The sequence below is a fragment of the Nelumbo nucifera genome, chromosome 3 (assembly GCF_055504915.1).
Source record: "Nelumbo nucifera cultivar China Antique chromosome 3, China Antique-T2T, whole genome shotgun sequence".
Lineage (NCBI taxonomy): Eukaryota > Viridiplantae > Streptophyta > Magnoliopsida > Proteales > Nelumbonaceae > Nelumbo > Nelumbo nucifera.
This window is the reverse complement of record NC_142651.1, coordinates 96635317-96659597: the sequence shown is the minus strand read 5'-3', so window position 1 is coordinate 96659597 and position 24281 is coordinate 96635317. Positions and strand designations below refer to the sequence as shown.

Below are 24281 nucleotides of genomic sequence, written 5' to 3'. Positions count from 1 at the left end.
GTTTATGATTCCAGATTATTGGTCGGTTGTTTTTCAGATATAATATAAAAATTAAAGCAGAGTAAAAAATCTGATTCCAATCTAAATCCGTTAGGATTTGAATTCTACTTGTGGGTTATCAAATCCAATTAGATTTCAAAAAGCTGAAAAGTAATTATCTTTTTTTTTTTTTTTGTATTTTAAAAAATTGAAGCAGAGTCCAATTAAATCTGATTCCAATCTAAATCAGTTAGGGTTTGAATTCTACTTGTGGGTAATCAAATCCAATTGGATTTCAAAAGCTGAAAAGTAATTAACTTTTTTTTTATTGTATTTTAAAAAAATGAAGCGGAGTCAAATTAAATCTGATTCCAATCTAAATCCATTAGGATTTGAATTCTACTTGTGGGTTATCAAATTCAATTGGATTTCAAAAGCTAAAAAGTAATTAACTTTTTTTTGTAATTTTAAAAATTGAAGTAGAATCAAATTAAAGGGTACACAAAAAAAAAAGTTTATTACTTTTCAGATTTCCAAAATCCAATTGGATTTGAAGATCTAAAATTCAAATTAAATCCTAACGGACTTGATCCAGCTCCATTGTATTTTTTTAAATAGATAAAAAATTAAAAAGTTAACTACTTTTAAACATTATGAAATCCATAAATCCGATTGGATTTGAAGATCTCATATTCGAACTCGAACCCTAGCAGACTTGAATCATATTCGGATTTAAATCCACTCTGGTTTAATTTTTTAAAATATAAAAAAAAAAAATTAATTACTTTTCAACTTTTATACGTGATAAATTAATGCAGATATAACATATTAAATTTGTTAAATATATAAATCCGTATATCTATTTACTATATAAATTTGATATATTAATATCAATAAACATTATTTTATAATCGGATTGGATGGAGTCAAATCCAATCTTATCCCATTACATAATTACATCATCGAATCCAAGATAATCGAAATGGATGACAGATCAGCTTCAAATTCAATTCGGATTGAATTCAAATTTAATCCAACTTAGCTTTAATTTTTTAAAGTAAAAAAATAAAGAATTAATTATTTTTCAACTTTCCGAAATCTGATAAGATTTAAAGACCTTAAATTCAAATTCACCTAAGTTTTGGACTTTAACAATCTGGGGATTGATTATTGATTGAGAATTTTTAAAGATGAGAATTTTTTAATGAAGATGAGAATTTTTTTAATGAAGAAAATAATTTTGTTTAATTTTTTTACATGATCACAAGCTGATCAAACTTAGAATGCATCCAACATCCATATATTTTTAATGTTACATACATTTCCACAAGTACAGAAAATTAAAAGAAAGAAAAGGAAAATACCTTACCATATTGGCGACGGCTTGGCTGGAGAATAATTGGAATACACCATCACTTGTAATAACAAAGATGTGATATGAACCGTGGTTACTTCTGGATCAGCAATCACTCCAATCTTCTCAGCTATCTACTCTCCTCATCCTGCTTCATCCAGAGCCTTAGGGGATCATTGCATTCACTTTCTTCACCCCATGACTGAATTTTTGGATCATCGACCCCTGCCAACTGATTGCAACTCAAAATTGTTGCCCCATAAAGTTTCATTCTTTCATATTCAACCATTCTAAATGGTGTCTAATCTTGTCATAGGTTTTCTGCAAAAACACGATTCCTGCTCTATTAGATAGTATATGCCTTTAGCTCCAATCAGCTTGATGTACATTATGGCGTTTATTGTAAATGAATAAAGTATATATTTGATACATGTTATATTTGTGTGTTTCCGTGTAATACCCTTAAATTGGATACATATGAGACTCGTGTTAGTTTAGAATTTTCATAGCCGTTGGATAGATCTGGGGAGATTTATCCTGTCAAGGTTGACACTGATGTGCTGCCAAGTTGGTTAGGGTAATTTGTCTCAGTTGTCAGGGTGAAACCTGAGGTACATGTAGTGTGGGTTTTCTTGAAACCCTGAACCGGACCAAATTCCAATATTGCCCTATTGGGATGTCTTTGATATGCCAATCAATGGGATCCTTATGCCTTTGATATGCCAATCAATGAGATCCTTAGAGGGGATCAAAACCTGGGTATGTTGGGGCAGTCCGAGAATTCACCTGAGTGGGTGATCATAGTGACAAGATCAGCCCCTTTGTCGGACAAAGTAAATGATCGGTGAATGCACTCTCTCTGATGGAAACCTAATATATATATATATATATATATATATATATATATATATATTACGATTTCACAAAAAGCCTACGAAAGGTTTTAATTCCCAGGATCCATGTTAGTAGAGAGTGCAACACTATACCTTGCAACCGAGGGAGATGTCTTCTCTTGTCGGGCAATGTTTGATCATTAAGAGTTGAGAGGTTAAGTGTAAGACCATTTAGGGATAATAAACCTGATGGGATAATCTCACATTTGCCCAAAGTCCTTAGGCCTTCATAAGATGGTTGGACCCAATGACCATTTACTATAAATGTTGGATCGATTAAGAGCCCATACTGATGGACTCAGGGGTTCATTGTATTTAGTAGTGAATTCAGCCAGGTCTTGTAACAGAGGCTAGGCTGAACCCATGTGGCTGATGTGGAGATCAATGATAGGGTCCCACGCCATACAAAAAGAGCCAAGTTAGCCAGCATTAGAAGGAAGTGAGCCTGAAAGCTTAATGGGCCAAAAGCTCACTTCGAACTGGGTTAATTGGATTAATTAAATAGGGGCAAATCTGGGTATGGATCAGTAGATAAGGATAAGAGAATAACTCTTATCCACTTAAAGAGTCCAGATCCAAATAGAGATTTGGATCAGGAAACTTCTAATTTGATTAGGAATAGTTGATCTTGATCTACAGATAAGATAAGGGATTATCCTTATCACTTAAAAAGTTCAAATCCAAATAAAGATTTGGATGAAGAAACTCCTAATTAGATTAGGAGATTGACTCTTTAAGGATAATATATAAAGAGGAGGGCGAACTGAAAAAGACACACATAGTTTGACTGCTTTTTGCTTTCGTCTCTCTCTCTCTCTCTCTCTGCTCTTGCTGCCCTACCTTGTTCGATCTCCACCTCTTGAAGTGATCAAGATTAGATCTTGATATTGTTTCTTGGTGGAAGAAACAATCTTGAAGCTGTACTCACTACCATGTTCGATTATTGCTAAAGAGTCTAAGATTCTTGTTAAAGAACCACTTGTTGATCCTACTTCACCCTAAGCTGTGTCATTTTCAGTGGAGGAAGGATTTTGTACTCTTTTTGAGAGTGAACACCTACGTTGGGAGGAGCTTTTTTTGCGTGGTTTCCGTATCAAGTATTCCTCTCCCTAATCTTGGTTTCATATTTGGTCCAGTTAGTTTCAAGAACGAACCTTGAAAAATGCAAGGAGGGCCTCTATGGCCTTGACTTTGCACTTGTAGAAGTGGATGTGGATGGCGTAGATGTCCCTGTTCTTGGTCGGTGTCTTTCATGTCTGGCTGCCTAACTAATATTCTGTAAGTCGCTATTCCTTTCTCTTATTTCAGATCCTAAACCGTGCAAGTTTGAGTTTGTTGTTCTTGGTTGCCTTTGGACGGATTCCGTCTGGCTCTTTTCCACGTTTGCATACCTTTTAGCCTAGAGCCCTTTCATAACCTCTTCAGAGGTGATGAGTCTATAGGCTTGACCAAGAACAAGAGTATCAGTAGGGTGGAGTACTTTAACACGTGTAATACAGATACAGACAGTGTTGTCACGCTTCTCCTCCTTCTTCGAGAGACATTGTGTGACTATGAGAGCAACGTAGTGATCCGGGTTCATTCTCATGACCTCACTGACGGTCACCGGCCAATACAATCTCTCTACTCTCCCACGAGGATGCTGTATAACCAATGTTGTTGTATAACCAATCTCTCTATCTCTGAATCTTTCAAACACACAAACTCACACAGAAGAACAAGAAGAAGAGGAGGAAGAAAGAAGATAGGCGGAAGGGTAAGGCCGAGAGTGTCAAAAGGACGATGAACAATGTCATTGCCCTTCCTTGATATTTTTCAAAAAAAGTTACCTTATTTTGGTTATTTTATAAAAATATCTTCTTTTATTGATATTTAGGGCAAAAATAGGATTACTCAGACGTGTGAGTATTTGGTGTTAAAAAGGTTCCTTCTTACAAATTGGGGTTTAAAAATTGATTGTAGTTGAGGCCTAAGAATAAAAAAATAAATAAAAAAAAGGAGAAATGGTATGAAAATATATGAAAAAGGGTAATTTTGACATTATTTAATGTTTAATTAACTGAATATTACCAATGGACCCAAGTATTGCAATTGAAAGATGATAGATAGACTGTTACTACCCCGAAATACAAGATACCTAGCTATAATTTACCCTAATTAATATTTTCCAACCATAGTTCAACACAGAAACAACATATATAGGTCTTAATATCAGAAAGGATACAAGATTCCATTGCATCCCTTAGTTTCTTCCTAGTTTGTTCTACGTTTTCTTCGCATGTGTGTATTTGTGTGATGGAAGAAATGGATAATAAATATGTCTTGCGTGAATAAAGAGCCCACAAACATACTTTTCTCTTTCTATCCACCCATAGCTTGCATGATGCTTAACAATCTAGTTTGAATAAAAAAAGGTTTCAATTGTTCATATATGCAAGGTATCTAGTTTTAATTGATGAAGCACAAACGAATCTAGGGTATGGACCTCTTGATTCTCCTTCTCAAGCCATATCCATCTCTTGGTAGGTATATGCACCCATTTGGGGTGGGAGAGGGTGTTTGTGTGGGAAGAAATGGATAAAAAACCTGTATTGCATGAATAAAGAGCCATGGAGACACTTTCCTCATTTCGGACCCTCGGCCCCATCACCTTGGACTTGAATTAATGTACCTGAGCCATAAATAGAACTCTTCAAGTGTGGCCTGTGAGCTCTGCGGTCTTAATCGTTGAAGGGTACTTCCAAAGTGTGAATTGGTTCTGCAGTCTTCAAATCTTTTTGATTCCCGAATTCGGCTTCAGTCAGGGCAAAGCCCGTTTGAGTAGTCTTTATTGCCTTTCATTGAGAATATGTCCGTACTTATATGTTTTATTTTATGGAGAGATATTCCCAATGCAAGGTTACAAAATGCTGTTAGAACCGTGTGGGCACAGGTTTGCCCTGATGCAAGCCGATCTCGATTCCCCTAGTCTCAAGTATTGATTAGATGTAAAGGTTGTGAGTGGTGTTCTAATAAGTGGTTAAGGTCAACAAGATTCAAATTATTGGTTTGATACACCTTGGATGTTGGAGTGGACACAAGTCGAGCTTTTTATGAACTATTCAAACTCAGTTTGTGAGGTTTATAAGCCAAATCGAGCTTATATATCTTAATGCATATAGAGAATAATAAATATAAAAGTATTATATATATAAAAATAATATTTATATATACAAATATATATATATATATATATATAATATTTTTATTTTTATATGTATAATAATAACTAATATTTATGATTCTTGATTTTTTATATATAAAATAAAAAATAATTTTTTTTGTGTATAAAACTTGAATAGCCGGATATTTGACTCGATTCGTATCCATACCTAGTTGTATGGCATAGGTTGAATGGACATGCTATTATATGAAACATCAGCATGTTCAATTGTGATTGGGTTACATAGAAAGTGAAGCACATTCAAGCAAACAACAAATCAAGGATTGTTGAAGACCTTTGGCATTGGTCATGATTACCGATAGAAGTTATAGGAGCAAATCATAAACATCACCAAAAGTTTCTAATCATCTACATTATATCAATAAATTGTATTCAATATTCATCCAAACTTTTTGATAGTTTTCATTGATTGTCTCAATAGTTTGGACCATTGGCTTGTATTCAATTACACTGGACTTATGGAATTTCTAGAAAGTGGAAAATCCAAAATTTATAAAAATTAATTTGTTATATTTTTTTATAAATGGTTTTTATTGTAAGAAAGAACTATACTATAAATCCATTTATGATCTATTAACTTAGGAATGGCAACAGGGCAGGTTAGGGGTGGCACCATACTCCCTCCCCTTTGTTGACTCTACCTTTGAAATAAATCCCCATCTTCAACCCCAATCCCCGATCCCCGATCCTTGATGAAGATGAGTTTCCTGTTGAGGACCCGAATCTTTGAAAATTTTAATTATTTTTTTTGAAAAATATATTTGATATATATTATAAATAAATATTATATATTTAATGTAAATAATATTTAAAATATACAGTCGAGATTAGGGTAGGGTGGGAACTTCACACCACACCTCATCCCTATTCTCGACAAGAGATCCCTATTAATCCCCACCCACACCAAGGCGATCTCCACCCCGAGTACTCAGCGAGGACATGGAAAGTTTTCATCCCTAATTTAATATATCGAAAATGAAACTTTTCTTAAGTTTGTAGAAAAATTAAAATTTAGGAAAAGAAAATTCAATATTTTGTATATTTTAAATGATTTTCATGGTAAGAGGCAATTATAAGATGGATGTATCAATGATCTATCAAACTCATTAATTTAACATCAATTTTTAATAGATTGGAATATAATTGTTTGATATGTTATTAGTAAAGTTATTCCATGATATCTACAGGTTGTAGAATGACATTATTGTTGACCGTAATGCCTCTCTTCATATAAATTATTAAAATATGCATTTACTATGTATTTATACCTTGTTATTTCGACCTCATCTTTAGTTTTATTGATGTATTTAGAGGGCTTGTAAAGTTTTCCTAATATTCATATTTTTGTCCATATCCAAGCTTCTCAATATGATGCATGATATTGATATATATTTTTAACCTTGGTGGTTTGTGAGGGGTTTGTTTGGTGGCTTTGACAAAGGTGCAAAATGCCTCAATGGTTGATCGTCAGTGTCTTACTCTTGGGTCCAGTGACAGTTATCTCATTTCAACCACCTATGCTAGTTGTGATAATATTCAAAAGAAGAGAGTTGTAGGAATATTTAATGTCAGTTGCTTCTTCTTGTGATTGCCCTTGTCTCGTAGCTAGGGGTGATATTAATGTAACCATGTCATTTAATGAAAGAATTAGTAGACAGGGATCTAATCTTTCTAACCCTCAAACTATAAAAAGGATTTTAATGTTGTGATTGATGCAATAGTTTTAATTAACCTACGTTATCGAGCATCAAATTGTTCATGGGATAGATTATACTAAATCTTAGAGCCTGTTTGGCAAGTTTTACCATGCGAGCTGTCGGTTGTTTAGAAGCCTAACAGTTCGCTTTTCTGTCTTTTTTCATTTGGTTTGGAGAAGATCTAACCATTAAAAGATTGTCTCAAAAAGACATGAAAAACCTGTTTTAGGTTAAATTCGAGAAGCTCCAATTGAAGTTTTCCGGCTTTTAACTCCTCCCAAGTCTTTCCCATTTGCGAAATAAACAGTTGAGTCTCGACTTTTTTCCCCTCCAATCCTTATCAAAACTTGAAAGAAGATCAAGAATTCTTCCTCACTCACCATGGTCGGAGTATGTTCTCTTTCTTCCCTTATTATTATTATTATTGTATTTCCATCCATTCCATTTGTTAGGGTTCCAGCCATTCCATTTGTTCTCAATGTTAGTATAGTTTTAATAAGGTTTAATTCTTATTGATTATGCAGTTTGGGCGATTTGTCATTTTGGCTATATCCAAAGCCAGGAATGTGTGAATTGTTTAGCAATCTGACCCATGCAAATCATGGTGTATCAACTTCTAATGAATTGTTTCTTAGGTCCTTACTTGCCAAGTTTTCTATTACGGTTCCCATCAAGGTTGGTTTGTTGATCTGTGTGACTGATTACAGGTGATGCATGTTGCAATTTCTGAGATTCTGAATGTAAATTGGAGTCTCTTGTAATTAATGATTCCATCTACATTGGTCTTCAATTAGCATATTTGTGACTTAACTTTATTCTGAACCAGAGTAGTAGTATAGGATGACAAGTGTTAAAATTGATTTTTTAGGCCAATTAACATAAAGTAAAAAGTAACTAATTTTTTCAGTGGTCCATCTTGTGGGGACAGGATATTCTCAATACTGTAAATGCCCATCAGACATGGTTAAACTAGTAACTACTTTTATTGAGGAGTGGGTAATTATCCTTCTATTTTGGCAGCTACTGTAATTCTACTAACCCGTCTCTGCCCCTGTCCCAATTATTGTCTGAGTCTCTCTTATCTCTATCTTCCATTCTTCCTATACCAGGGAGTTACTTAAGTCCTTCCCTATAAATCTCTCTTATCTAATAGTAACTGAATCTTTATCTAAGCATTCATACTCATGTTTGTGTACGCATACTACCTATAGTTATTACTAATTCATTAATATTTTTATACAAGTGACTTCATGTTCATGATTCTTTTATTGCAGTAAGGTTTATGACAGCTTTGGGAGTTCAAATGTGAACATCTTCACTCCCATTCTGGGTAACTATATGTGGGGTCCACTCATGGTAATTGTAGGTGGGACCCACAAGCTCTGGTTGGACTTCCATGTATGTGAATGAGACCCACCAATGCTGAGTCAAGTGTCAAATATGCACTGACTTGGCTAGATCAGCAATGTGCATAGGCTTATGTTGCCAAACGATCTTCGAGCTGTTGTGGCATTCTAACAGTTCTAAGAAAAATGATTCTAACCAAATGGTCTATGAGCTGTCAAGATCTTTATAAAAAAGCTCATTACGTCTTTTGGCTGTCAGAGCTTCCAGAAGATCTTCCAAAATAGACTTACCGAATGGCACCTTAGTTATTGTTGATTGGATTGATCAATTTAGCAATTAAATTGTACTGTTCAATATTTGAATAAAACAACTTTAGACCACGCCCCCTTCTACTCACTATTGATGTGGACTCTTTAGAGGATCATAAGCCTTTCCACTTTCGACAGATGTGGGTTTGACATCTAGAGTTTATGAATTTACGGACTGTTTGGTTCATAATCGGAATCAGAATCAGAATCTAAATGGTCTATTAATTACATAGTCTGTCTGGTTTGGATAGTAATAGGAATGGAAATTAAAATCATCTGTAATGGGATTTCATTCCCAAGAGAGGAGGAGGGAATGACCAAATGGAAGAATGTCATTTCACTATGAATGAGAATGGGATTCCGATTCTGTCCAATCAAATAGTTGGAATTAGAATGATCCATTCCGATTCTGATTCTAGACTTCAATTCCCACAAACCAAACGGACCCTTCATCAGGGAGGTGTGGCTATTGAATGTAGAAGAAAATTTGCATTCAGTCTCTCTAAAACTAAAATGCTGGAACAAGGATGCATTTGGTGATGTTTTCAGTAATGTTAAACAAGTGGAACAAGCGGTGACAGAGGCTGAAATTGCAGTCACTATAGATAATTCTTTTGTCAATTAGAAAATCCTCTTAAATGCCATGGATCATCTTAATTAGTCAAACTCTTTTAGAAGAGGAGATGTTTCCTCAAAAAGAAAAAGAAAAAAAAAAAAAAAAAACTAGCTCTTGAAAAGTGGCTGAATCAAGGCGACAAAAATTCCATTTTTCCACTGAAATTATTCTCTCAAATAAAAGATAAGGCAATTCATTTTTTCAAAAACCTACTCTCTGATGATGGAATAGTAAATCTTGGCATCCCTTAGATTGTGAATTTAATTCCTACTATTGAAGAGATCAAAAGCACTGTTTTTTCAAATGATCAAGGACTCAACACCCCGGCACAGATGGTGAATTAGTTCTCATTCGGCATATGCTTCAAAGCATGCCCATACATATACTAAGCCCGGTTACTACTCCTAAGGTGGTAATCCATCGTATACATAAAGTGCTAGCAAATTTCTTCTGGGGTAGTTCTAAGTTTGGGCCTAAATGTGTGAGGAAGGGGGCTTAGTAGTGCGGTCCCTCTTTGAGATGATAAATGGTTTTAGGATAAAGGCTTGTTTGAAATTAATGGAGAACAATAGCCTGTGGCCCCAAGTTTTTACAATCAAGGTTTTGAAAGGCTAAAGGCATAATTGAGACATGAGTCTCAAGCCATTGCTGCGCGGCATAGCCTCAAAGGTTCAGAATAAAATTAGTTGAAGTTTTTAAATTGATATAAATAACATATAACATACCAAGTTAAAATGATGGAAGGGATAAATATCTATAAAATAAAAGTTTATAAGCAATAAATTTTAACATTAAAGCATTAAATAATTAATAACTAATTAACTAATAATTATAAATATTTTTACATTTAAATATGCAAAATTCTCAAATTATTCAAACGATCAATTTATAAAGAAAGGATTAAGCCTCAAGCTATGCCTCACACTTTGAGGCTTGAGGCTTTTGTCTCATGTTGACAAAGGTCTAAGTCTCACATCAAAGTTACGTGTACCACAACTGCTAGAAAGTACAGGGGAGGTTTCAGCAATTTACCCTTATCAAAACTTACTGTCTTAAACGTGTACGTGCATGTGCTCATGGCAATATCTCTAAAACAAAACTATTTATAATTCATGGGCAGTTTTTGAATGGTTACAAGTGGATAGTTTCTCGATGGTTACAAGTGGGTAGTTTTTAAAGTGAGAATAAAGGACATATATGCCCTCTAATATGCCCATTATATACTTAGACAAGGGGGTAGAAAATGTCCTGTGAAAATTCCAGAAAAAAGGGGTATTTGCTCTTTTATAGGTAGTATAAATTTGTTTAGGGGTGCAAGATGGGTCAAGTTGAGGTCAACTCTAACACAAGTCGGGTTGTTGAAGCCCCAACCCAATAAATTTAGGTTGGGTTGGCCCCACTTTTCTTCTTTTTTTAAGTGTACTTATTTCCTAGACTCAAGGGTTCATGTCAATTCAATATTATCATCATTATATGTAAAAGAACATAGTTATCGTGTTTAAAAATAATTGCCTTAAAACTTTTGACATACAACATACATGCATTCATACATAAATACTTGCAAAAAAAAATCATAAATACATAAATATATGCATTTATGGAAACATAATTGCATACACATACACTTATTTATTTTCTTAACACCTGAAAGGCCTCAACTCGAATCCGAACTTCAACCCAACCTGACCATTTTAGGCTGGGTTTGGACTAATCTGGCCCAAGTTGCAGCCCTACTCTGGTTGTACTTGAAAATCTAATGCATTTCCATTGAAGGGAATACTTGTCCCATTCATAATATATTAGACAGATGGTTGATATAGACGACAATGATTGTGATATCATCTATTCGATGTCTATCCTGTAACCATAACTTGTATGATTCTCCAGCAATGGCAGCACATGCACTCTGAGGATCTTTGTATCTCACTACCTGCATGAAAAATATGGAAAAGTTTATAGAGGATGAATAGGAATAGAAAAGCTAGAAGAGTGTGAGAGTGTCTATAACTATTGATTATAATCATCCATGAAAAACATGGATGATGATGACGACGATGATTTACCATGAAGCAGTTTGGCTACAAGGACACGAACTCATGTTGGAAGGTTCTTCCTCTTTTTGGCGTGGAATATGAGAGTTTTCATGGCGTAGATGGATCACTGATCACATCCGGTATATATATATTCTTCACAGTATAAAGTCGTTTAATTTTCAGAGGGTTGGTAATGAAGCCACGGGTGGGCTTTGTACCTGTGATGAGGGCTCTAGCCTTGACTCGGGCCTGGGTTCCAGGTCTAAACATAAATCTGGCCCTGATTCCGGGGTGATGTCTTTTATATTATATGTTATATAGTATATATAAATTATATTTTATACCATATATCATATAAAATATTATATATAATATGAATCACAGGTGTCATATTATAATATTTATATATAAAATAATATGTATATATATATATATATATGTATGAACATATGTATATATACATGTGAGTGAGCCAGGTTTAAAAGTATTGCTTCTGAAAAATTATGGGCGTAATGCAGACTCAATCTGGGTTTGGGTCTCAATACAAATCTTAGGTCCAAGCCCAGAATTTTCGGTTCGGATAGAATTTTCAGATCGGGTTGAAAATGATCACCCCTTGACAGCCCACTCCCAGTTGGATGATTGTTTTTTCTTTACGACTACATTTCGGGTAATTGTGGTGTAGATCACAATTTGACACGCCTGGTGCCCCCAGATATTTAGATATAACGTTTCTGGGAGACTAGACAAACTTTTGCAGAGAAAAAAATGCCAGCAGGGTTTTTAAAATCGAATCGGACAAGGAACCGTTCTGGGTCCAGTTCCTGGGTCGAACAGTCTGATTGTCCAGTCCAAACGGACAGCCCACTCTGATAGAAAAAATAAAAAAATAAAAAAATCCATAAAATGGCCAAAACCATTCCCGGGTTGAATAGTTCGATGGTCTGACCACCTGGGTCAGCGGTTCGTTGACCAAATCAATAGTTTTTGGCCAAAAAGCAGTTTTGGGGTTAAGCAGAACCAATTAGGTGACCGGTTCCCGATTTTTCTGGTCCAACCATCCAGTCCGGTTTGGTTTTGAAAACATTGATAGGAAGAATGCAAGAAACTAATGCTGCATTTTGAAGCAATGTAAATCAAGAATTGATGTAAAATTTACATTGGTTTGGTTTTGTAGGTGTTTGGAAGGAGCGTGTAATTATGATCAACATAAAATTCCACTCCGGTTTAGATTTATTGGTGTTTGGATGGAGTGGAGTTTTATATCGTGAATCGATGTAAAACCTCATCAAGCATAAAGTTTTACATTGATAATCGATGTAAATACTATATCGATCTTATCAATGTAAAACTTTACAATTTTTTATCATAGTTTTCAAAATATAACGGTCACCTATATATACGGATCAGTGTAAATCATCATCAATGTATTTTTACACCGATAACGTTTTATACCAAATCCAAACGAAGCCTAAAGCTGTGTTTTTATTTACACTGGTATAAATGCATGGGAGTATAAATAGGTTGACTGTAAATTCTGTTTATTTTTGTTTTTTATTTGACCACTTGCTAGTTTGTGAAACATGAAATTGGGGCTATAATCAGGTCAGAATGCAAATTTTGCATCAGTTTTATATTGTTGGTGAGTGCAAATGAGACAAATAAGACAAGTTTTGTATATAATAGGAATGCAAATTAGTGTTAAGGGGCAATTATAACAATAACTACTTCTATTGATGCAAATGGTCAATGTCTAGGTTTCATGTTAATAGTTAACTAGTGGAGGGGACCCTATGTTGTAGGGGCTCGGTCATAAACTATCAGTTTCGAGCTCGATTCGAATTAGAGACTTGAGCTCGAGTTTGAGCTCGACTCGAGTCAAAAGCTCGGAAGTTCGAGTTCAGTTACCTTTGATTGCTAGTCTCTCAAGCGGTTGAGGTGCCAAGGTGAGGTTTCCCTCAATTGTCGAGGTGCCAAATCGAGGTCTCCCTCAGTTGCTAAAGTGTCAAGCTGAGATTTTCCTAGCAGGCGAGTGTCGAGCTAAGGTCTCCATTAGTTGACAAGGTGCCAAGTTGAGGTCTCCCTCAGTTGTCGAGGTGTTGAGCCAAGATCTCCCTTAGTGACCGAGGTGCCGAGTTGAGGTCTCCCTCAGTGGTTGAGGTGTCGTCTAGCTTGAGCTTGATTCGAATTAGAGACTTGAGATTGAGCTCAAAAGTTCGAGCTCGGCTCGACTTGAATTCAACTACCTTTGATTGCAGGTCCCCTAGCAACTGAGATGCTGAGCTGAGGTCTCCCTCAATTGGAGAGAGTGGCATTCTTGTAATTTATAAGGAGAGAGATGGCAGGAAAGAGAGATGGCATTCTTGTAATTTGTAAGAAAACGAGAGAGAGAGTGTTGGTAGGAGAGAGTGTGGCATTATTATAATTTGAAAGAAAAAAAAAAGCAAGAGAGAGAAAGAGAGAGTAGAGAGTGAGAGAGTTGGTAGGAGAGAGTGGCATTCTTGTAATTTGAAAGAAAAAAAAAAGCAAAAGAGAGAGTTGGTAAAGAGTGGCATTCTTGTAATTTCTATGAAAAAAAGGCAAAAAATACTGTTAGATTCCATTTCCCTCGTCCTCAAGCCTTCTTACGTACAGATTTCAACTTAATATATTTATATAGATACCATACCATGCTTGTATGGAGTAATTTTTTTTGTTGATATTATGCTGATATCAGTTAATCTCATTTTTGTGTGTAAAATGTTACGCTTAACAACCTAGTAGACTACAGTAGACTAGTGCTATATTTGGTTCTATGGGCGTTTATTGAAAAACACCACCACATCAGTGCCACTTAGACGTTGATTTATTGTGCATGAAACCACTGGTTGGTTTCAATATTCATCAAGTAAATATTAAAAAACAAAAATGCTTGGATTTATGTGCATGAGACTTCCAATGCCCCTACGTTTATTGAAATGAAATTCTTACGTTGAGCATTAATTGTAAGCTAAGGTGGAAGATACCTTTATGGGGTGTATTTCAATTAAATGCACAACCAAACAACAAAAACAATAAACATTTAAAGTAACACTTTTCAATTAAACGTTTATCTAAAAAACACCCATCTATGAGAGTGTTTGGTTCCGTTTATGTTTATGGGTGGCTATTTATTTGTGTTTTTTTCACTTTAAACATTTATTTATACTTTTCCACTTTAAATGTTCCATGTTTTTGTTGTTTGGTTGGAATTCACTTTAAACGTTTTTTATTCTCCACCTCAAATTAATACTCATTAAAGTGTGACACATCAGCATTTGGTTTCAAGAAATGTTGGGATGTTGGGGGAAACAAGAATTTGGCATTTTCCCAAATGCCCCATGCACAAAAATCAAAACATTTCAGTTTTTTACCGTTTATTTAATAAACGGTGAAACCAAACAGTTGTTTCATTTTGCTTCATATGTAATAAATGTCAACGCCTATATGGTGCTGGTATAACAACGCTTTTTCAATAAATACTAATGAAACCAAACACATACTATAAATGTCTATGAAACCAAATACATACTAGAATACTTACCAAATGGTCTCAATACTCCTATGGTCTGCAGGGCTATTGAAAGATGTACTTAAAAAAGGGCTATTTGAAAGATGTACTTAAAAAGACTTACCAAACAGCCGCCGCTACCCATTAAGTGAATTGTCTATTTGCATTCATGTTTGGTGATAAGTACAAAGTTCACTAGAGGATGTGGAGAAATAAAATGTGATAACAGGCTAATGACCTCAATCCAGATAAGATGAAAAATAGAGAAATGCATATAATCAAAATACAAGAAGAAGGCCTAACAAAACAATAGCCAGAAAAGAAAAAGAAAAAGAAGGCTTACCATATTGACGACGGCTTGGCTGGAGAGGTAACCGAATACACCATCACTTGCAATAACAAAGAACAAGTGATTAGATGTGAGCTGAACCGTGGTTATTTCAGGAACAGCAATCACTCCATTCTTCTCAGCTATACTATTACCCAGGCTCCTTGTAAATGCAGTCCAACCCGTACACATCCCATTCTCATACACCCACACCCTTGGGGGATCATTTCTTCTCCCCAAGACTGAATATTTGGATCTTCGAATCCATTTAACTGACTCCAATTCAAAACCGTTGCCCCACAATCCTTCAACCTATCATATTCATCCCTCCTAAATGGTTTATGATCGTGTGATAGGTCTTCTGCAACAACACGACTCCCACTCTTGACAGCGATTATTGCTCTCGAGTCACCCACATTTGCCACGAAAAGTTTGTCACCACTGACCAGGGCGGTAATTGCAGTTGTACCGCTACTTGAATCGTCTATCTCGCTCTCTTTAAGTTGAGAATTTGTGGCCCCGAAAGCAGAATTGTATGCTTCTACAGGATCCTCTGCCAACGAGGGATCGGCTGAGAGGATCTCTATCAGCCTATTCCGAACAAAAGTCGAACACCTGGCGCCAAACTTGCCGTGCCCATCAAAGACCCCAAAGAAATGGAGGTTTGGGTCACCTTGGACCTGAGTCTTGATGCAGAAACTATCTTGATTTTCTTTACCAGGCCTACGGGGCTGGTAGCCCCGCTGAGTGAACACTGAATACTCTAACTGGAACTTTTGGGAAGGCATGGAGGCGAATTCCAACAGCCTCCCTGTGAGTATGTAACGGTGGTTCCATTGAACATGGAAGTTGTTGCTATAATGCGGCCCAACTTCTCGCACGTCTGCGGTATCTTCATCAGAGGTTGCTTGATACCGACCACAGCACGACATGACCTGAGAACCGAAGAACAATAACCACGTTTTGAATGTAAAGGGAACTGTGTTCTGAGATAATGGGTTTTTAGAAACAGAATTAAGAACGAATTCCAGAACAAGCCAGTGTTGTGCGATAAACCCAAGAAAGAAGCAGTAGATATCTATCTCTTAGAGAAAGAGAATTTTAGTTTTCAGAGAAAATTGTGATGTGGGTTTTTCGGTGAACTAAGGTGCTATGAATAGATTAGTGAAACCGGGAAGAAGCTTTCTCCTTCGGTCCTTTAACAAGAATTTAATTTCTGATGACGATGCAATGAAGATGCACCGAGTATTTATATAAAAAAAATGGAAGAATCTGAGACAAGACGACGTGTGAGGTCTTGTCAAAGTAACGAACATTAATAGCAAAATTCAAGAAGAAGAAAAAGATCAAAACCTTACCTTTTTACATCCTTTCCTTACCTTTTCTCTCGAGTCTCAAACCAAACACAATCTAAATTAGTGTAAATTGCAGTTTAGCATCTGTTCATACCCGTGTGAACACATTTTTACTTGAAAATCACAAGTAATCATGTAAGCGTATTAAATTTAAATCTTTACCCGTTAGTGACGCAGCTTGGAAGCAATAAACCGGGCTGGCTATGCAAGCATCGGACGAATACAAGCTTCTAGCGAAACTAAACGTAAATCTCTAGAGGAGAGAGAAAAGGTGGCGAAAAACTAAAGTTGTCTATTAGCTTGGAAAATAACAATATTTATAATACATATGGAAATTGTAGAATAACTAGGAAAGAAAAATAGTGATAGATCTCAAACATCTAATCTTCTAGCTAGGTTCGAACTCTTCTTTGATCTTGTCTTGATCTCCACCGTCTGATCTCCCTGGGCGCATGAGTTATCCTGTCTTCTTGGAATTACCTTGGATCTTGAACTTCCTTGAATCTTGGATCTTGATTTATCTTGAATTCTTGAATTATCTTGGGTTCTTAGGAACTGCCGCTCATATGATGAGATAGGCCTCCATGATGGGATGGGCCTCCATCATTCTCCCCCACTTGGAAAGAATTCGACCCCGAGTCGTGACTAGGATATGCAAGTGTCATCTCTGGTAGGTAGCGATGAAGGCCAGCCATGTTAAATGTCTTAGAGATACCCATATGATCTAATAGGTCCACAACATAGGCATTGCCGTTGATCTTCTTTATGATCTTGTATGGACCTTCTTCATCTTCCCCATCAAGTCCACAATATACTTCTTCTTCAATATCTTCTTCCTCCTCCCTCTCTATCATATTAACTGCCTTCCTTTTGGGACAGTCACTGGATTTATGCCCAACCTCATTACATTTAAAGCATTTAAAAGGAGCAGGTTTTGCATAGGGATTACTGGGTTTAGGAGGGTTGGAAGGGTTACCTTGAGTATTTCCTCCCGTGATGGCCTTACCGGCGTTAGATATACTTGTCGGGTGAGAAGGTTGTACTACCGGGGCTGATTTGTTCCTGTCTACAGTTGTCGGTCTGTTGTCACTCCCACTGTACCGGCGATAATTATCACTACGGGCCTTTTCTTGGAACATTAATTCAACTTTCAAGGCTAGGTTCCTTGCTTCCTGCACACTAAGAACCATTTGGACGCCAATTTTATCTCTGATGGCCGGCCTTAAACCGCTCAGATAACGGGTTGCCTGCTGGTTATCACTTTCAGATAATTGATTTCTTTCAGCTAATCTTAAAAATTCAGATGCATATTCATTAACACTTCGGGAACCCTGCGCACATCGTTGATATGATTCAAACATATACTGTTCATAATCTGGGGGTAAAAATCTACCTCTGATTAACTACTTCATGCGCCTCCAGGTTCGAACAGGACCCCTTCCTTCTCTGATCCGGGTCTCTCTCATGCGTTCCCACCAAACAGATGCGCCTCCTTTTAGTCAGAAGGCTACCAGTTTAACTCTCCGTTCTTCTGGGATTTCCATGTACTCGAAGAAACGGTCGACCTCTGTGATCCAATCTAGCAGACTCTCTATCCCCAGATCTCCACTAAAAGTAGGAATGTCTACATTGAGCTTAAATTCATCATTATTTTGACGGGGATTGAAATTACCTGGGTTGCACCAATTTCTGTCGTTTCTGCCGTTGCCGGGAATAACTGGAGCAACACTGAACTCTAACTCGTCGTCACTTTCATCATCAAAAACAGGATGCCGGGATGCAGTGTTGACGGGTGGTCTGTCGTGATCGTCTCCTTCGATTGGATGTGGATTTTCCCGGTTCCGTGGAACAACCTCCCGTAACAAGGTCCGCAGTTGTTCAGCCATCTCTGCCAACTGTTGTTCGATGTTACGTGTGGTCGTGGGCTGTTCTTCAATTGCTCTCCAAACAACTTGTAACCCTTGATCTCCGTCACGGGGTGGGTTGTGACTGCTACCGTCTTGGTTGGCCATCTGACTGAGTGAAGTCCCTACTTTGATACCACCTGACGCAGCGTGGAAGCAATAAACCGGGCTGGCTATGCAAGCACCGGACGAACACAAGCTTCTAGTGAAACTAAACATAAATCTCTAGAGGAGAGAGAAAAGGTGGTGAAAAACTGAAGTTGTCTATTAGCTTGGAAAATAACAATATTTATAATACATCTGGAAATTGTAGAATAACTAGGAAAGAAAAATAGTGATAGATCTCAAACATCTAATCTTCTAGCTAGGTTTGAACTCTTCTTTGATCTTGTCTTTATCTCCACCGTCCGATGAGTTATCCTGTCTTCTTGGAATTACCTTGGATCTTGAACTTCCTTGAATCTTGGATCTTGATTTATCTTGAATTCTTGAATTATCTTGGATTCTTGAATTCTTGATTTATCTTGAATTCTTGAATTATCTTGGATTCTTAGGAACTGCCGCCCATACGGTGAGATGGGCCTCCATCAGTTAGTTGAAGGTGTTTGGTTGAATCGGACACAAAATGACAAAAAAACTTAAAACGCATTTTTAATTAATTTGGATGTTCGATCACAAGTAACCATGTCATCTGTAGATGCATCTACTAGTGATCTCACTGCACACCGCCAACGGTGACTTACTGGAGGAGTCCGGGGAGCTTCACCGATCAAAGTGATTCCGAACATCCAAAGCCAGTTGAGATGCGATCGCCAAGTGGTACATGATGTCGTGGAAGTTGGCGGTCTCCATTGTCATGATCTGGAGCTGTTACGCCTTCTCTTGCGTGAAGCAGCCCGGAGCGAATCGAGGCCGCGGTCATGCCATTGCCGATGTGGAATTAGATTTTTCCCTTGCCTTAACATATACTCTACAAAAACACTTGGATTGAAATCCCTCTCAACCATCCTCTCCCGAAATATTCCCTACACCTTAGACCTTGCTGCTCCACCCCTTATTGATTCCAAGAATAGCCTCAAATTGAGCCCTGCTTGTTCAGTTAACACCAATCCTTCTCTCAATTCGGGTAACATCGAATTAATCTTTATCTGATTTGCAGGCTTACAGCTCTGCCCACATGCGTTGGCCTCCCCACAATCTCAAGCAATGGGGACAACCAATTCACCACTCTTGTCAAGTTGTCATCCCCACCGGCGAATATGGCCAGTTTCTACTTCCACCTTTTCTTTTTCTTTTTCGTTTTTTTTTTTTTTTTTTTTTTTTTGTTTTTGTAGTTTCATGAGGCTGTTCCCTAGTGATTCTTGACTCCACTTCGGCAAACTGATCTGCTAGTAACAGAGATGGTGTTTGCAGACAAAAAATATATACTTCTTTTTCCCTTCCCTCTCCAATCTCCACGCAAACTCCATTTGGTATGGTCTCCTCATCTCTCTCTCTCTCTCTCATTGTTTTCTGATTTTGTTGTGTTCGTTCTGTAATTTCAAGTATTTGATTTTCTTGTATTCGTCAATGCCCTCCAGTTCCCAAATCAATTCTTCAATCAATGGTTATTGATTAGTTTAACCTTTTGAAGTTTTTCTATTTAAGTTGTTAGATCACCTGTTGATCTACGTTTTGATACTAGTTTTTTTTTTTCCTCAATCTCTAATTTGCCTTAGTGGTGCATTTGTAGATAAAACGGGTCACCGGTATCATTGCAATCCTTCGTTTTAAAGCTGTCACACCTTACTTTCTCAGTTTCTCTGGTGTCGTCTCACTTTATTTCCTCCAGTTTCATCACTTCTCTTCTGCCTGTTTTCCCCATATCTTTTTATTGTTTTGTCTTTTAGTGGCCGGTTCAACTAATTGGACCACCGTTAACATTGCAACCCCGTTAAATCCTTGTTAAATTTATTAAGGTGACGTGTTCAATTTTGATTTGTAGGTTCACGCGTCCAGTGCACCCAATGCGAACCCCTCAAAAACTGTGTATCACTTGAAACTTTTGAAAATATCAAAACTACTCTTCCAAAGAAAAGTTTCAATAATCAAATCCAAATAGAAATGATACTGATTGGTTGTTACAATAACTATCTTGTTTCGATAATAGTTAATTGCCGTTTCGACTGCATTACAAATAGAAATGACACTGGGTTGGATTTATGGATGCTATCTATTTGCACAAATAGAAATGATGCTAATGTGTCACATGGAGATGGTTTTTCCCCTTCTATTTTCACTGCAATACATGCCACGGACCAGCCTGGCCCGTGGCATAGCTCAGCCTGCACTTTGTGTGGGCTGCACGTGGGCCCTGCCAGCCCCTTTAACACCTCTACATTGGGCTAGACCATATGTGATTCAATTGTAAATAAATCAAATTTGGCTTACCTTAAGGCTTTGTTTGGTTTGTACTATGGGAAGAGAAAATATGGAATATTTTGGAATACACCTTTTTTCCCATGTTTGACTTATGGGAAGTTATGAGATGAAATGGGGAAAAGGTGGAATTATAGATTCCAATTATTGGGATGTGGAGTCCCACCATTTTGTTGGGAATGTAGGGGGAAACTTATTTAAAAAAAAAAAAAAACGCCTTCTTTGTAGTATTTCTAAGCGTTAATACTAGATCCATGATGCATAAATAAATCACTAATTATTTAATAACATATTGATAAAATAATTTACTAATTACTTAATTAAGTCACAAGTATTAATAAAATAAAATATTAACAGTAAAATATAAAGTAGTAGAAATTATAATATTAATTAATGTTAATAATTAATAATAATAATCAAATACTAAATCACACAAATATTATTAATCATTTAAGATTAACAACATATTACTTAATAATTAAATAATTATATTATAATTAACAATTTAAAATAAATAACTTATCAATAAATAATTTATGAATAATTAATATTAAAATATTAAAATTATTAGTTAAGTCATGGTATTAATAGAATATAATGTTAATACTAACTTATAATCTAATCAAATGTAAAATACTAATTAATTAACTAAGTGTGGATTTTAAATAATAAAATACTAAACAATAAAAAGTATTATGAAATAATGAATAAATAAATAAGGATTTTATTATTAATTTAATCAATGATTCAATAAAATTAATTAATAATAAAAGTAAATTTATTAATTATTTCATAGCAAATACTAATAAAATAAAATTTAAAATATTAATCCTTAATTAATAACTAACTAGATAATTATCAACACTAATTATAAAATTTTTTCATTACAATACTAATAATTAATAATAATAAAATATAAAATAATAAAAATATTATTAATTATTAATTGTTACTAGGGTTGATTTTCTCACTATTTTCCCTTTTTGCAACCAAACAATAGATAGCATTTAAAGCTATAGTTTTAATCAATTAAAAAGAAAAAACTAAATTGTGTAGAAACTGATCACGGTATAAGTTGAAAGGTAGAGAAAGGCATTTGATTACATGCACTGTTTTCCCATTTATAGTTAAGACGTGGGAATACGGTAGCTGCAACAAAGATAACAAGCTTGAGGATTCTTGGGGATTGGAAAATGTGTAATAGTCGTGAGTGAGAGCACAGATCGCATCCTTTTCTTTCACTTCGTCCTTGATTGTTAGTGCAGCATTTTGTGCTGCTCCATCTTCTCTCAATGACTCCCATGTAGTAGCATGCTTTAGTAGTTTAATATTCCTTCATGGAATGTCACAACACTAGGGTGGGGAGAGAGAAAGGGAAGTGCAGCAACAGATCTTGGGTGCAGTGACCCAACAATTGCAGCATGTATACCACCTAAAGCAAGTCACTCATGCATATAAGCTTCGCACCACGCTGCAATATAGGACATATTTGTGCATAGCAAAGATATGGTATGGAAAGAGTTTTGACCAATCAAAATCTACCTATGAATTTTGATAAATAACACCATGCTCTCTATCACGTTTATGATTCTGGTTTATTGGTCAGTTGTTTTTCGGATATCATATCTTTTTCATATCATAGTTGAAAGTATTAAAGTGGGACTAGTCTCAAAGTACAATATACTAATCTACAATTGACTAAAAAATAAATAAAACACCCAACAGGGTCTGGTGAAGAAGAAATGAGGTTTCCTTCAAGCACATATTTTTGGATAGGTCTTACCAAAAATGGGGAAATCCCTAAGAAAGGCAAGGATAATTAATATTATCCAACTATATTTTTAACACAAAAATAACATAACTTGTTCTATATTTTATGTGCATGTGTGTCTTTATGTGATGAAAGAAATGGATAATAAGCATGTCTTTAAGGGGGTGTTCTTTTTTTCGGATTTTGAGAGGGGGAAAGCTGGTCAATGGGATTTTGGTTCCCATTAACCAATAATCTCATGTTTTCTTCTTCAGCAATATGTGGGGACCAGGGAAAGTATATTTTTTTGGGTATTATTTACCCAGGAAAGTGATACCCATCTTCTAGGTGGGTAAGTAACTTCGTGAGGAAGTTACCAACACTTGAATGGGACAAAAATGCCCCTTTTAATAATGGATTTCTATGGCTAAAATGGTCATTGCCTTATTTACCTAGAAAATAAAAGAACATGAGCAAATGCACTTGCTCGAGTAAGTGTTTCCTGGGAAAAACTTACCCAGATAATTGCATTTACCTAGGTAAGTAACTTATCGAAAAGCGAATGAGGCCTGAGAGGAAAGTATCTTTTTTAGGCTCCACATCTCTGATCTAAACATCTACGATTGCTACTTTGGCGGATCAAATTCAGACATTTGAAAGAAAAGACTGTTTCAACAAGGTAGTGGGAAGAAGAAAAAGGCTAGGGTTTTGTTTGAGAACAGAGCATAGGTGATGTTTCACCATTGAAAGCTGGAGGACATTTTGCATAGGTGATGATAGTCAGATTTCTCATCAAACAAAGTCGAATGTTTTTTCCTTCCCATGATGAATAAAAGTATTTTTGGGTCAGTTAGGTTTTAAGAAAGAACAGCAAGAAAAAGAAAATTCGAACAGTTTAGTGGGGTATTTTGGTAATTTAATGCCTTTCATCATTTAACTTAACGACCGAAGTCCAAGGGGTCATTGTCACAAAAAAAGTGCAAAGGGGTCTTTGTCATTGATCCCATAATATAGGGGTCTTTATCACAAAAAAAAGTACAAGGTGGTCTTTGTCATTGACCCCATAATACAGAGGGGGTCCTTGTAGTTTACCCTATTTTTTATAAATAAAAGAGCCAAATTTTGAAATTTGATACCCCAAAGTGTGTTTTTTTTTTTTTTGGTATAGTGGGGTTGCAAAGATCATGAAGAGCTACCCAAGATAAAAATAACACCATATACATAAAGTTAAATTCACTAGAAGTTTTCAATACATTGTACATTGTAACCCATGACTAGATCATGGGTTTTTTAACCAAACCGATCATTTTTGACAAAATAATAGGTTTTAAGTCAAGCAAGTTGAAAACATCATAAAAATCATAATCCATTTGTATCATTTGAAATAATAAAAATTAATTAACCATAGTAAAAATAATTTATTAAATTACTTAAATAAGATAAAATTAATTATTTATTATTATTCTTGATAAATATATTTTTATTAATATAATAAAAATAATATGTGTTTAAAACAAATATAAAACTAATATCCTACTATTCACGAA

General features: G+C 35.8%; 1 pseudogene across 1 annotated transcript; it reads right to left on the bottom strand.

Moving 5' to 3' along the window:
* Window positions 1-10972: 10972 nt before the first annotated feature.
* On the bottom strand, window positions 10973-16615 carry LOC104586861 (putative protein phosphatase 2C 35; annotated as a pseudogene). The gene is made up of 2 exons (XR_016084421.1): window positions 15323-16615; window positions 10973-11347 (listed from the first exon to the last, which is right to left on the bottom strand). The product of XR_016084421.1 is annotated as a putative protein phosphatase 2C 35 (transcript).
* Between the last annotated feature and the right edge of the window lie 7666 nt (window positions 16616-24281).